Genomic DNA, 15667 nt, shown 5'->3' on the forward strand with positions numbered 1-15667 from the left:
CCTCGTCCAGCTCACGGCAGCAGAGGGAGAGCTGGCTTCCAGCCCCAGCTGCCCAGAACCCTTCTCCCTCCACACGCATCGCCTCTCAGTGCCTCCTGGACCTCACTCCACCTGATGGGGGCCTCCTGCCGAGTGTGCACTCTCCAGACCGAGTACCCAGCCCCTCAGTCACCACCTGCAATGGTGACCGTGGTCCCCCCGCCCGGACTCAGGGATAGACACATCGCAGTGGGTTTTCTGGAGGAGGACAGAAGACCAGGGAAGGGGCAGCACAGGCCCTGGAAAGTGGCTGGGTGATACCTGGGCCAGGGATTCTGGGGTCCTGGGTGTACCCCAAATATAGTGTAGGTGGGGTCATGTCCCCCGAGGGACATGTCCTGGTCCCACAGACTCCCGCCCCCTAGGAGAAAGGAGCAGCAGGGGATATCAGAACGGGGGCCTCCAAACTGCAGGACCAAGGTAGGGGCTCCACTGGTCAAAGAATGTCCCTTTCCTTACGGCTGTGACACATGATAGGCCCCGGGAGAGGAAGGAGCCCACAGAAGGGCTGGCCTCTGTTTCCCTCACACAGGACGTGTTGGGCAAGGTTTTAGGCCAGTGTGGTAAAAGCTGCTCCCTGCTCTGTGGCCTCCAGGGCCCAGCCGGCTCTCCTGCGCCCTAAGAATAGCCCTGCAAGGCACCTTCCCTGACATCACCTGCTGGTGATTTTCACACCAGCCCCGGTCAGACCAGCCTAAGTCCTCACTCCACCTCACAGAGGAAGTGGAGGTTCCAGAGGCCGGAAAGTCCTGGTTGGGACTGTTTCCGCCCAGAAGAGGTTCAAGGCCTCAGCCAGAAGCATGCGGCCAAGTGAAGGAAAGGACAGGTGCAGGCCCAGAACCCCCTTCTCTGTCGGCCTTCCCCAACCAGGGTCAGGATGGTTCCAGTTCGGCACTATGGTGCCAGCCTGGGCTCTGGGTTTTGCTCGGTCTCGAGAATGTCAACAACCCAGCCTGCTCTGATGGTCTAGCGCCCTAGCTCTGGGGGCAAAGGTGGCCCTGGACAACTTGGACGGGCCCCCCCTCCAGACTTGCAAATTAGCCCAAGACTGAGGCATGTCACAGCCTCCCTGTCTGCAGTGACTTCTCCGAGGGACCCCAGGGCCCTGAGTCAGAGGCAGTTTGCCCTGCCTTTTGAGTCCCTAGGCCTCACTCGTCCCCCGGATCTCCAGGCTCTTACGAAGCACGTGGGCAGCTTCTTGCCTCCCTGAGCCCCTCATCCCCAGCAGGGTGAGGGCACCAGGCACGGAGGCTCGTACCGTTGTGTCTCCTCGTCCAGGCTTTGAAGGTCCAGGCTTCGAGGCTACCGGGAGAGTTGACTCCTAAGAAGTATAGGTGTTTATTGCTTGTGGGGTGTTGGTGAGCAGGTGCAGGAGATGGGGGGGTGCTGGCAGCAGGTTCTCAACCTTTCCCCTCTGTGTGCGTCAGTCTATGGCAGGGCTTTTCAGGGCAGCTGTTTCCAGATGTCCCGTGTGGCACGGGGACCCTTACTGTCTCTTGGTGGCCAGTGGAGCAAAATGCAGCTCCGTTCTTCTGGGTATCCTTCCCTCCCTTATTTTTCCGCCCCCTCTCTGTGCCTGTCCTGGTCTGTATCTTCCGGTAAACCAAGCGATCTAAGCCTGGCCTCAGTTTCTACCTCCTAGACAACCTGAGCTAAGTAAAGCCTCGAGGTAGCCATCTGGGGCCGGGTTTCCTCAGTCCGCAGACGTGTCCCCTTCAGATGGCTGCTCCCGGCCTTCTGCTCCAGCTTTCATGTCCCTTTGTAAAATTTCTTCTGCTCCAGCTTCCCTGGAGGAAAAAACAAAACAAACCAAAAATGAATCATAGAGCAATAGGCACTTGGCTGGAAATCCCGACTCACAAGCTTGACCGGAGGGGTCACCGTATCACAGCACTTGGGAAAGTGACCACTGCAGTCAGGCTGTCTGTGCTTGTATCACAGCACTTACTGTGTGGCCTCAGGAAGGTTACTTGGCCTCTCTGGACCTCAGCATCAGCTTTTGCAAGATGAGGATAATGCCAACATGTATGCCGCAGGACTGTTGAACAGATTAAATGAAATAATGAAAAAAAAAAGAAAAAAAACATGGTAGTTAACATTATGAGCTACCCTCTTGGTCAAGTCTTAGCCTCGTTGACTTGACGGCTCTTCAAATATTTGATAATTGTTACCATTTGTTGAGTGTTTTCCTCACACCCAGAACTTCACCCAAACCTCTTCGCTTAACCGTTTGGCATTTTGTAGTGAGGAAACTGAGGCTTACGATGAGCCAGAGGGCAAACTTGTTGACTCAGAAGTTGTGCTCAGGTCCGTCTGATGCCACAGCCTCTATTCTTTCCTGTACACGGCACTGAAGAACATTCCCATTCTTCCCTTAGGCCCAAGGTACCTGCCCTTTCCTTTCTCCACAAGTCTTCCAGGCTGGCCTTGGGGGCGCAAGGAGGAAAGGGCAGGTGTTAAGCCACAGCGAATGGGCTCCACCAGGAGGGGAAGGTATGAGGGCTGGAAGCTGCGAAGAAGCAAGCTCATGGCAGGTGTTACCATGTACAGCAGGCCTTTCCTAATGAGCAAAACAAGAAGAGAAAACTGACAAACAGAATTTGGCTCCGTTTGAAGGTGTGAAGAGAACAGCCCAGCTCTGAGAGACATTTCCATGGAGCGCAAGACCCAGGAGGCCTGGCTCTCCCGATGCCGGGAGGGCTGCGGTCACTGCCCAGCTTGGAGAGCAGCTGAGGCCCTGCCCTGAGGTCAGGCTGACGGACTTGTCTGCAGTGCCTCTCTCTCTCTTTAAGGTTTATTTATTTATTTATTTATTTTGAGAGAGAGAGACAGAGAGACAGAGAGACAGAGAGAGACAGTGTGTGTGCAAGCAGGGGAGGGGCAGAGAAAGGGAGAGAGAATCCCAGGAAGGCGCCACACGATCAGCACAGAGTCCAACGTGGGGCTCCTGAACTCACGAACTGTGAGATCACGACCTGAGCCAAAACCAAGAGTCAGAGTTTGACTGAGCCAACCAGGTGTCCCTGCAGTGCCTCTCTTGAGGACACAGACATGTCTCCCCTCTGGGAGTCCATGTCCCCTGTGGTTGGACAGTGAGGGGCCATGAGAAGGGCAGCCCTGAGAGAGTCTGGCTGACACCTGCTGACAGGTATGACTGGGGTGGTCAAGCCCTGCCATTCACCTGGGCCGAGAGAAACACTGTCCTGTCACCAAGCAGTAGAAGCATGACTGTTATTAGTCTTTCTTTTCAAATTGATGCAAAAGGTGACTTCTTCCACCCTCTCACACGTGTGGTCACCTGGGGTGAGATGCAAGGACAGCGTGAGGTTGCGGCCGCCGTTGTTAGCTCCTTTGGGATGGCACTGGTCGGGTCCTTCCACTGCTCAGTGGTGGCAGCCATCAGGGGGCATCAGGGCACTCCCGACAGTTGTTGGGGTTATGACGCTCTTTGATTTTTAGAGCACTTGGCCGTCATTAACTAAATGCCCACCCCCGATTACCACCAGGCCGAGCTTGGCTGAGGTCTGCAAAGGTAGCATGGAGTCCATGCCATCTCCTCTCCCAGCTGCGAGGAACCTGCTTTCACTGGCAGCGATGATAACATCTCGGGCTTGACCTAGTTTTTTATTTTTAAACTTCACCTGCGTTGTTTGTCTAACTCAGCCTTTCAATAGCTGTCTGACATTTGGCCTCTTACGAAACCTCCATAACAAAAAGAGACCTTTCAGGCAGCCGTGGGGGAGAGGGGTGCTTTAAGGACCAGGAAATGGGATGACAAAACCCTGGGTGATTTTCAGGTATTACAAAGGGCCTTCTGATTTGTATTTTAGAGGAAATGTGGAAGGTCTGTATTAGCATAAGTGATACCATAACGCTAAGTAAAGTGCAGATGAAATTCCCCCTTGTAATTTACCAGCTTCCCTCTGGTATTCGTGGATTTCAGAAGTAACATCAGCTGGGTTCATCTCCAGAAAATTCCTCCTTGGGATTGCTGATCTTCTGTTATTGGGAAGTGTGGTGGGTTTTTGTTTTGTTCTGTTTTGTTTCGTTTTGTTTTGTTTTGTTTTTTCTCTCTTTCATTAAAGAAAGTGTGCTTTGGCCCAAAGGAGAAATGTTTTGAAGATAGATCTGGATTTGGATTTTGGTTCCGATATTTGGTGACTTGGGACCCTGGGAAAGTGCATTTCTGATCTTCCACTTCCTCATCTGTAAAAGGGGGATCGAGGTGAAGATCTCAAGGGGTCGTCAAGATCAGAGGTAACGTGCATGGAAAAGAACAGAGAGAGGAGTTTCAATTAGTGCGTGTTCGCTGAGACAGAACGGCTGGCGGGCGGGAAGAGTTCGAGCACAAGTCACCAGGTAGTGAAAGCACCGAGGCTGCTCCATCAACGCGAGGTGCTTCTGTATTTTTCATGAAGAGTGAAGGAACAAACACGGGCAGCATCTGTCAGTGATGAACCAAATCACCGGTGGGAGAAACAAGATAAAAGCCTTGTAGGGCCCTGTGCTGCCTGCTGGCTCTTGGTTCAAAGAGAAGGAGCACCTGATAATTCCTTAGGAGATTGTCCCTCCACTGCAAGGACAGCATGCCGGAGCGGACTTGATCACTTAGGGACTCTGGACGGGTAGATAAATCTCTACTTTCTGCATCTTCCAACCCAGATGCGAGACACCAGCTTGTTTGTTTTTATTAAGCTGATTGTGTTTACCTTCTGAAACTTCTCCTCAAGGCAAAGCAAGGGGCTGGGAGTAGAAAAGTACGGGTGTTAGCTTTGCGCGGTGGCAGTATCGTAGCCAATGAGGTTTATCTGAGGCGCGATTATTGCTAATAGAAAATATGGATGTCATTCTAGGCTGTTCCCAAGTGCATCCCTTCAGCTGCTGGATTTATGCTCCCTCACGTGTAGGTGAGGGTTTGGACAGGGGGGTGCCTTGGGGGCTGTCCTGCTCTGGGAGTCTGGGGCCCCTACTAAATGGGGAGTGGCCACCTGGGCCACGTTCTACTCATGCTGGGGCACATCCCATTGGCAGAACAAGCACCTGGCCAATCCCATCGTACGCGGGGTAGGAAAGCATGCTTTCTTCCAAGGGCATGGGGGAGTGACTATTTGCTAAGCTATAATTCAATTTGTCACTGCCAGTCTGAAGGCAAAGAATTTAATTAAACAAATTCTCGAGCTCTCCGTCAGCTTTGTGTCTCTCCAGTTCTCATATAAAACATTCCAGGGAGCTTAGCTCTTCATCAGTGGAAACTGTCTAGTCATGCCCTGATCAGAATTCAAGGCCAAGCAGGGACCATTATTTGAGCTGTAGCTTTAGCTGTTTGGTATTCACACATCCCTAATGATCTTGGAAAGTATAATGTTTTCTAACAGCTGTAAAGACAAGAGATTCTAACATGATCAACTATACATAATATCCATGGAATTACATTGAGTAATGTAATGATGTGTTATGCTGTAATTAACACATTATGAATACCTAATTTGAAAGGTTAATGAAATTGACAAACATACGAACACTGTGGGTATCATCAATAACACTTAATGACAAATCTCTTGGTTTCATTTACGGAATCAAATAAAATGGGAAGATTCCACCACAACAACTGCATTTTTTTTTGGTCATAAATTAAAAAGAGTCTGCACGATATATTTTGTTTTAATTTGGAGTGTAGGTTTACAGAGTATTTTATACTGCAGATCTATGTGTAAATGATATTTAACATAACAAGCTCATAATTATTTTAAATGATCATTTTGTAGTTTTTCTGCAAAGGGTTATACTTGCTAAGGGGGAATATTTTTTAGTTAGACAGATCAAAGGAAGTGCCAGGACCAAGGGCAACTGCCATGGGAAAGCCATCCTCAACAGCAAGCTGTGTTCCTGCAGGAGGACCTTCCCATCTGGGCTAAAGATATACAGTTTGTCATCTTAAAACCGGGAAGAATGATGTAAGAACAAAATTTTGTTTCTCTTCAGATCCCTGGGTGAACTTTCAGTTTAACTGATAGGTTTTAAAGCCATGGAATCTACATCGATAAGCTAATTAATGTCAATAAAACTCAAACAAATAGAAGGGGCCCACTTTATTTTCATTTCTGATATAAAAGTCCTAAAAGAATGGATATCATCCATGTTAATGTTTTCATAGAAAGAAAAATTTTGTTCTTTTTTTTTAAATTTTGTTTTTATCTTTTAATTTACATCCAAGTTAGTTAGCATCTACTGCAACAATGATTTCAGGAATAGATTCCTTAGTGCTCCTTACCCATTTAGCCCATCCTCCCTTCCACAACCCCTCCAGCAACCCTCTGTTTGTTCTCCATATTGAAGAGTCTCTTCTGTTTTGTCCCCCTCCCTGTTTTTATATTATTTTTGCTTCCCTTCCCTTATGTTCATCTGTTTTGTCTCTTAAAGTCCTCATAGGAGTGAAGTCGTATGATATTTGTCTTTCTCTGAGTGACTAATTTCACTTAGCATAATACCCTCCAGTTCCATCCACGTAGTTGCAAATGGCAAGATTCCATTCTTTTTGACTGCTGAGTAATATTCCATTGTGTGTGTGTGTGTGTATATATATATATATATATATATATATATATACACATATATATATACCATATCTTCTTTATCCATTCATCCATCAATGGACATCTGGGCTCTTTCCATACTTTGGCTATTGTTGATAGTGCTGCTATAAATATTGGGGTGCATGTGTCCCTTCTAAACAGCACACCTGTATCTCTTGGATGAATGCCTAGTAGTGCAATTGCTGGGTCGTAGGGTAGTTCTATTTTTAGTTTTTTGAGAAAAATTTTGTCCTTGAGTTCTTACCTCTACATCAATAATGCCAATACTAATACTAATACCACAGTATTGATAAGAGTAATGATAAGAAGGATGACTTCACATTACACAAAACACCTTAAATGCATAATTGGTTGGACCCTTTTAGAAAGCCAGTAAAATTATTGAGAAAATGTTGTAACTCCATTTTGTTAACGTTGAAATGAAATCTGGAGAGCTTAAATGACTTGCCCAAAGTATAATGGTTAAGACATGACAGGCTGTGACCTGCTAATTCTGTGCTTTTCCCGCTAAGCTTCACGTTTCCATCTCTAGGCTTCCAGAAGCCATGGTTTTCTGTTAGCCATTTGTAGTTACACATTATTTTTGTTTTAAGTGATTAGTTTTCTGATTGTCAAAGTAACAAGTGGCCATTGTAGAAAATTTGAAAATATAGTGGAATATAAGGAAAAAATAGTAACCACCCTACTCCTGGAATCCAGCCCTGCAAAACTAACACATATTAACTGTTTCTTGTGTGTGTGTGTGTGTGTGTGTGTGTGTGAACTCCATCCTTCTTTGTCCTAGGTTTTTTCAGATGGTTGGATGTGACCAACCAGGATTTTGGAGGACACCAGGTCACAAAGCTGACCCAGTCCTGAGCCTCATGGAATCACAGAATCTGGAGGTCAGACAAAATGTAGGAATTGCTTTTGCAACATCTCAGGAAAACGGGCTTCCCAGTCCCATTTGACAGCCTCAGTTATTGTCAGGCTTACCGCTCATGTGTCGCTGTCCCCTGATGGTATCTCAGGCTGTCCCAAGGCTGCTTTCTGGGTGGGGAGGGCTTCTTGGAGAGTGCTGAGAAGTTGGAATGTTCCCTCTTCATTCCTCAGACTCTCCAAGTCCACTTCACAACCAATTTCAAGTCACTTAACCTCTCTGAGCCTCACTATCTTCATCTGTCACATGGTGATACAAGCATGGGATCAACACCTTGAATGGTGCCCAACCAGCGTTCATCCTCCATTAAGTGTGAATCCCTGAGATTGGTATTATTGTCACGACCACTGCCTCTGCCTACCTCGTTGGCTGTAGGCATGGACTGGGTCCACTAGTACTCACTTGTTCCCCAGACACTGTGCACCTGTATGTCTCCCCCTGATTCCTGTACCTTCCTCCCTAGGGGAGGCTCTGGAATATCTTCCTTCCTAGCCTGGTTCCCACACCATGCCCCCTCCCACCCTCTCTGAGAACTCTGATTCACTGGAAGGAACTCAGCTCCAACCCACTTGCCTTGCCTGGGGCACCCGGCCTCAGTGTGGGAGCCCAACGACTGGGGTGTGGGTGGGGGTCCAGCCTTTTTTTTTTTCACTTTTGGAGTATTTACTTAACAACCATGAGCCTCAGTGTTCTCACTCTTAAACCAAAGGGAATGTGCTGTGAATATGAATTGAGGCAAGCCACTGAAGGTGTGTTCAGGTAACACATGTGCTTGAGGTATTGGCCATCTCCTCCTTCACACGCATTTTCTCTCTTGGTCCTCACTGCCACTCGGGAAGCAGGTGTCGCTACAGGTAAAAACACTGAGCTCTGTGGGAGAAGTGACAGGCTCAAGGCCACCCAGATCCTCTGACTGGGCTCAGAGGTGAATCTAGGACTCCAGATCCTACGTGTTATCTACCATAACGTGCAAACGTACTGTGACTGATCTAGTAGCTTTTCAAACTTTTTTGAATTAAATCAAATACAGCAGCAGAATACTGTGATATTCTGATCTCGTATTTAAGTAATTTATTTGCATTTTATGCTGGGTTTTGATGCAGGACCGGGAAATAAACAAAACTTTTATTTTAAAGGGGAAAAAACTAGATGGATAGAGAAATTGCCTTCTCATAGCAGAGTACCAAAGGGAGTGTCCCAGGCTGCTTATTTTTTGGAGATTGAGACCCCAAATGTCACAACACTGGCATTCAAAAGCCCAAAAGGTGAAGCAGCTTCTTCTGGCATATTTGTGATGTTTCCTGTCACCAGTCTGTGCCTCGGATAACAGCAATACATCCATGCGCTTTACTCTGCACAGAAAATTTTTTTCAGCCTTGCTCGTTAGTAGATGTAAGCCAGCCAGTAACCCCGTGGGGGGTGTGTGTGTGTGTGTGCGCGAGCGCGCGCGCGCGCACCGCGTTGCATACTGCCCCCATCCCCTCGGGGATCTCCCTGGCAGCCCACAGGGGCTGTCCCCCTACCCCAGATTTCGTCTTGCAGCTTGCCCTTCTGAAATTGCTTCAGGTATGATTCTATCTCGAAGACTGAAGATCAGACTTGAAAAGGAGCCAGCTCTCATAGTGTCATTCCTGACAGATTTCTTAATTAATCTGCTCAGATTGTCAATAGTGTAATTCACTGTTGATTTAGAAACTAGTTATATGAGCACTGCTTAGTGCCATTGTGGGAAAACATCTGAATAATTCAGCTAATAGATGGGAAACTCACCCAGATTGCTGGGGCACAGGGAGCAAAGAGCTAACTCGCATGAGATGAGCTCGAGCAGGGTGATTCCAGCAAATTCCAGGGAGCGGGGAGAGGTTGTCATATTATTGGGGGCAGCAGCTGCCTGGTTTAATTATTGTCATTTCGGTTTTTGGAAAAAGGAACGTGGGCCTGGTATTCTCACAGGCAGAGACCATTAACACACTCTTGAAAAATATTGCAGAATTTCAGTGTAAAATGTGTGATCTAGTTGATTACTAACTCAGAGCTACTCAGCGTGTTAGTGGGTCCCATTCTTGCGATGCCATATTATTTTTATATGATTCTTATTCAACATATGTGAGTTTAGTGATATGTACCATCCAAGGAATATAAAAATGACTTCCTTCTCTTCTGGGAGATTGGTAATTATTTGGGGGTTTCCTAGAATTGAATAGATGTGTCCTGAGATTGGGGTCATCACCCATTTTACACCAAAACTTGGAGCTGTGTTGAAAATGAAGTTTATAGGTTGGTGAGTCTGCTTATGTGAAGAGTCTTATGTAAACATAAAAACTCAATCACTTTTAGTTATATACTTAACATTTTGTTTTTATTGAAAATCGTAAAATTATATGAAGTTGAGCTGTTATACTAAATTTTTTTGCCATGGTGGTTAGAGTTTTAACAACCCTTAAGTGCAGACGAGTTAGTGGCTAAATGTAAATGTTAATCAGAATCATGGTGCTTTTGATAGGAAATGTTAATTCAGTTCCATTTATCTGCAGCTTCTCACGCTTGTCTTCTATTTTCTATCTCCCTTTCTCCCCCCCAACATCTTCGCATGCATGACAGCTCATGTGCACACACACGTGCACACACACAAACATACATGCACACACAGTACACCAACACATACATACGTGCACGCACCCACATGTGCACACACATGCACATGCACGCACACTCTTGTCTGTCACCTCTCTTCCAGCTTTCTTTTTTTTTTCAACGTTTTTTATTTATTTTTTTGGGGACAGAGAGAGACAGAGCATGAACGGGGGAGGGGCAGAGAGAGAGGGAGACACAGAATCGGAAACAGGCTCCAGGCTCTGAGCCATCAGCCCAGAGCCTGATGCGGGGCTCGAACTCCCGGACTGCGAGATCGTGACCTGGCTGAAGTCGGACGCTTAACCGACTGTGCCACCCAGGCGCCCCACCTCTCTTCCAGCTTTCTATGTCACGTGAGGTCTTCAGAGAAAGGGAAAGAGCAAACGGCATCCAGGGCTGATAGCCTGACACTGACGGACTTCTAGCAGGTGAGAGGCAATTCTGCACGGGGTTCTGTGGCCTTGGATTTGAATACAGGCAGGACTGATTTTTAAATCCTAAACTACACTGGGAGCTTAGGGGACACGATTGCCTTTTGGGGGGTAGTGAACAGAAATGCAGCAAACGGTTCTTGGCTGTCTGGAGAGGACATGGGTAAAGTAGGGCGTGGGTTAGAATCTGGCTTGGCTGGAGAGAACATGCCAAGTCACAGTGGACCGCACGGAGATAGAGATTCTCTCTCTCACCCAGGAAGTCTGGTGTGTGCAGCCGGGGGCTGGGGCGGCCACTCCACGTCACCAGGGACCCAGGCTCCTTCTGTCCTGCTGTTCCACCATCCTGGTCAGCGCACGATTTGCTCAAATCCCATGGTTCATTCATGGTCAAGATACGTGTGGGCGTTGGCGCTATCACACCCGTATCTCAGAGAGAAGGAAAGAGGCAGAGGACAAGGGGTGCACCGCTGCCCTCCCTTCTGCTTTTATTAAGCAGCTGTTCTGGAATCGCTCCTTCCTTCGCCTCCACGCATTTCATCTTGCACATCCTCGGCCGGCGCCCAGAGGGCCACACCTAGCTGCAGGGAGGCTGGGCAACGTGGTCTTTTCAGCTGGACGCAAATAACACTGATGTTGTGTTACGGGAGAAGAGGGGACCGGGTATTCGATGGTAGCCTGAAGGCCACTTCCTACAAACAGTAGACGCTTTACAACAAGCAGTTGTTACAGCTCTAATGAAACCACAGATAAGTGCTTCCTATTTTTACCGAGTGCCTGGGTATTTTGAAAGGAGAAGATGATTTGAAAGGATGATTGTTTCACGAGAGCCCGAGACAACAGCACCGATCATGGCTTTCTGTCACTTGTGCTGTCTACAACCCCAGCTCCGGTCAGGGAGTCGAGGGGCTGATAGATGCTGTCAGTATGGAAAGAATGGGTGACAGGTCCCTGAGTTTTCTAATAGCATTTGGAGAACGGTATGCCTTTTGTTGAAAAAAAAAAAAAAGTATTGTTATTTATGTGTGTAACACCAGCCTGGTCTGATAGGGTATTCCCTGGGAATCTAATTTGTAAATAATTACTTGACAGAATGGAACTGACTGGAAAAGTCTGAATATGCGGAGGCATATTAGGGGCAAGTTAGGAAAGCCAACCTCAGGGCCCAGACACAGCGGACGCACTTAGCCAGTCATTAGCAGAGGTGCTGGGAGCAGCTGGTCTACCTGGGATCCTGACTGAACGCCTGTCCCCAAAGAACGGATACGGGGACAGCCGGGTTTTTCTCCCTGTGCAGAGCGGGAGGGCGGTGTTCGGGGGCAAGGAGGTGCTAGGGACTGAGGATTGGTGTCCCTGCCAGATTCTCGTGTGGAAGCCCAATTCCTAGTGTGGCTGCATTTGGCGATGGGCCTCCGAGGAGGTAACCAAGGTCAATTGAAGTCATGAGGGTGGGGCCGTGATCCGATAGAATCAGTGTCCTTGTGAGAAAAGGAGGATATGCCAGGGCCTTCTGTGGGTGGAAGCACCTGGGAGAGGTCACGTGAGGATAGCGAGAAGGCGGCTGTCTAGCGAGAGAGACAGGGAGAGAGCTCTCGACAGCGTCCATCCCGCTGGACCATAGTCTTGGACTTCCGCTTCCCGAACTGTGAGACAATAAATGCCCCTGGTTTGAGCTGGCCTGGCTGTGCTGTTTCGTTACAGCAACACAGACGCGCTAATACGGGGCGGTGAAATGGATGTGGGTGCCTCGGAAAGAATGTCAAAGCCAGATCCTGACAGTCTTGACTGGCCCCGTGGCTGTCCCGATGCTTCTGTTTTCACCACTGATGGGGTGCCAGCCTGGGCCTCCTCACTCGATTTACTCTCTGCGGTGAACACCCAGCCTTCCCCTCTCCTTCTGTTTCATTCTCCAGGTCATTCGTTTTAGCAGAGTGAGCACCTAGCAAGTCCCAACAGCCACGGGAAGAGGAAGGAGCCCGAGCTCTCGTGGTGACCCAGGGGGCGAACGCAGACAGCGGGGCCAGTATTCGTTACCTCTTCGGTGCCCTTCCTGCCGGCAGGGTCTACGGCAAATGCTCAGTAGTGCTGAATTATAGGAGGCTCGCACTAAGCCTGCGAGGGAGGGGCTGGTTTCACCCTACTTTGCAGGAAAGAAAGAGGCCCTGAAGGTGAAGTGACCTCTCCATGGACAAACTGGACCTCTCCAGCTGGTAAAGCTGGTAAGTGGCAGAGCCTGGGGTCACAGCCAGACAGTGGGGACCAGAGCCCCACAATCAACTCTGCGGTCAGACCAAATTGTTCCAACCCAACTTGAAAGTGGCTCGGGACCCTCTCAGGGGTGGTGGGCCAGGGAGAGTCTTCCCAGAAAGTCATGTCCGAGTGGGGATCTGGAGGACAGTGTAACTGGGTGTGAAGAATGAGAGGGAGGCTGCAGGCAGCAGGGGCACGGGAACAGGGGAGCCACGGGGTGAGCTGGGAGCGTAGGATGCCCGAGGAGGTGAGGGTGGCAGGGACACGGGAGAGGGAGAAGGGGTCTGCATCACGGAGGAAAGTGAAAACCATAGAGAACCATCAAAGAGTTTTTATCAGGGGGATGACAGGGTCACACTGCATTTTAGAAAGATTCCCATGGCTACACTGTGGGCGATGGGTGGGTAAAGTGGGAGAAGCAGGAGCTACTTTGGGGGCGGGGAGAAGGATGGTATAATACCCAGGATGCCTGAGCAGCTTGCAAGGTTGTAGAGGGAAGTGAAGGGATCACCCTGCGGTGAGCGGAAGGGCTGACGGGTTTTCTGGAATTTGGGGAGCTGGTTATTAAACACGGACGGCCGTTCTTAAAAATTAAGCTGTAACAGGGTGCCTGGGTGGCTCAGTCAGTTAAGCTTCTGACTTGATTTCGTCTCGGGTCATGATCTTGTGGTTCAGGAGTTCGAGCCCCACGTCGGGCTCTGCATTGACAGTGTAGAACCTCCTTGGGATTCTCTCTCTCTGCCCCTTCCTTGCTCTCTCTCTCTCAAAATAAATAAACTTCAAAAAAGTTAAGCTGTAACAATGTATAGTTACATAAACTAGAGTAAAAACAAAGATGAATATTGAGATTCATTACTTCCTGATTATCTTACTGTTACCCCTTCATTGTAATCTATTCTGTTGAAGGCACTTACGTCCGTTGCCCACGTCTGGTGGACACAAGGGTGTGCTGTTGTGAGTGGTGTCACATCTGTAACTTGGGACCGCCTCTGATTTGGTGGGAGTATTTACACCAAGGAAATCGGCAAACGTTACAGATGAGGTTTTGTCTCTTCAGCACGCTGTGGATGAGTCACCATCCTCCAGAGATAGAGCCTGAAAGAAACCTCCACCTGCCTCCAAGGTCCACCCGCAAGCCTTCGCCAGCCTTCTCTTCTGGAGCCTCCTGATGAGCTTGGCACACCCTCCCCAAACATTAACCTCTGGTAACCTGCTGGTGTCTGCTTTTATGGTCATTCTCCAAGCATCTTGATTCTTCTGTCGGCAGAGCTCAGCACAGAGTAGAGCTCACTCTGTGCTCGTGGGATGAACCCACCTGTGAGCGGGTGAGTAAATACGACTTCAGTTTTCTACATTGGTGTCTCTTTGGCCTTTGGGGTGGGCCGTACCTCACTAAAGGGCACAACACTAAGGTTATGATAAGCCCCAAACTGCTTTTGGCCTCAAAAACAGCCCGAAGCTGAAGTGACATTTCACACAAATGTGAGTCGTGCTTGATGTTGAAGTGTTTGCTGAGAAACTACTTGAAAAAGGCCACTTTTGGAAGAAACTACTTCGAAGGCGACTTGACAGTCCACTGAGCTGAGAAAATGTGCCCAGGGAGCCAGGACCCACACATCAAAGGGATTCAGAAGGACAATTTGCAAGGAGAGCCACACGTCCGGATCACCTTGGGGAAAGCGGTCTTTGTCACTGATCCGAATCAAGGGCAGGAGGGCACAAGGACATCAGATTTGTTTGAAGAGAACAGCATCCTGTTAGTCTTGGAAAAGAATGACATGAAGCCACCAAAACACCACTTCCTCCCCTCCCCCAGGCCCGCTCATCACCCGGTGAGACTCCGTACATCAAAGACTCTCTGAGCCCTATGTCTGCCTTGTGTGTCACCCTAGTTAACGATTTGAAGGCAAATGCTCAGAACACTGATGTGAGGGGGTAGAAAGAGCTCCCTGCCCCTCCTGTGTGGTTCTACCGTGTCCCCCTCCTCTGGGGCTCACTCCTCCAGGCCTTGGCAATTTTTCTAGGTCTCAAGAGGCAGTGGACCCAAGCTCATGGGTTAACTCCACCAACCCCTGTAGGAGCCTGGGTAAATGACTTGAGTTTTTTGCCCCATCTGTAGAATTCAACTGTTACTTTGGCCTGTGTTACACACCCCCCCCCCCACCCCCCAACATGGCTACAGAGAGGTCCGGGGAAGTGATCTGTCATAGACTCCATGGAGCTGCAAGCTGCTGTTCTTAGCTTTGTCAATGCCATCACTAGTGTCTGGGTCCCCTCTTATTTGACACAAGAAACCTAAGGCCCGGAGATGTGAAGTGACTCGATGAGGTCCCTGCCAGGGCCTTACACGGGGGTCTGGGAGTGGGTCCCGTGCCTCCTCTGTTAACAAATGCATTCCACTCTCGGTGCCCTTTCTTGTCAACTCTTACTTATCAGCCTCACAGCAGGTGAAGTCATCCAATAACAGAAAGCCACTGCCCATTTTGCTATGAATTTCTACCCAGGGAATGCGGACACACCCATACACCCCCGACCTACACCTCGCGTCACTCGGTTTTAGGATTAGTAGAAATACATACGCTCTTTTTTTTTTTTTAATTTATTTGAGAGAGAGAGAGAGAGAGAGAGATTGTGGGGGGGGAGAGGGACAGAGGAGAGAGACAGAATCTCAAGCAGACTCCATGTTCAGCATGAACCTGATGCGGGGCTCTGTCCCACAACCCTGGGATCATGACCTGGGCCAAAATCAAGGGTCGGATGCTCAACCTACTGAGCCACCCAGATGCCCCCAAATACATACT

General features: G+C 48.8%; 1 long non-coding RNA gene and 1 pseudogene across 1 annotated transcript; both read left to right on the forward strand.

Annotated features, from left to right (window-relative positions):
• The first annotated feature begins 4807 nt into the window (after positions 1–4807).
• LOC113592534 (uncharacterized) lies at positions 4808–4879 on the forward strand (annotated as a pseudogene).
• Positions 4880–10538: 5659 nt separating this feature from the next.
• On the forward strand, positions 10539–15667 carry LOC113604915 (uncharacterized). The gene is made up of 3 exons (XR_003426942.2): positions 10539–10613; positions 12544–12835; positions 13773–15667. It is a non-coding gene; the product is annotated as an uncharacterized LOC113604915 (long non-coding RNA).

Source organism: Acinonyx jubatus, chromosome A3 (assembly GCF_027475565.1).
Source record: "Acinonyx jubatus isolate Ajub_Pintada_27869175 chromosome A3, VMU_Ajub_asm_v1.0, whole genome shotgun sequence".
Classification (NCBI taxonomy): Eukaryota; Metazoa; Chordata; class Mammalia; order Carnivora; family Felidae; genus Acinonyx; species Acinonyx jubatus.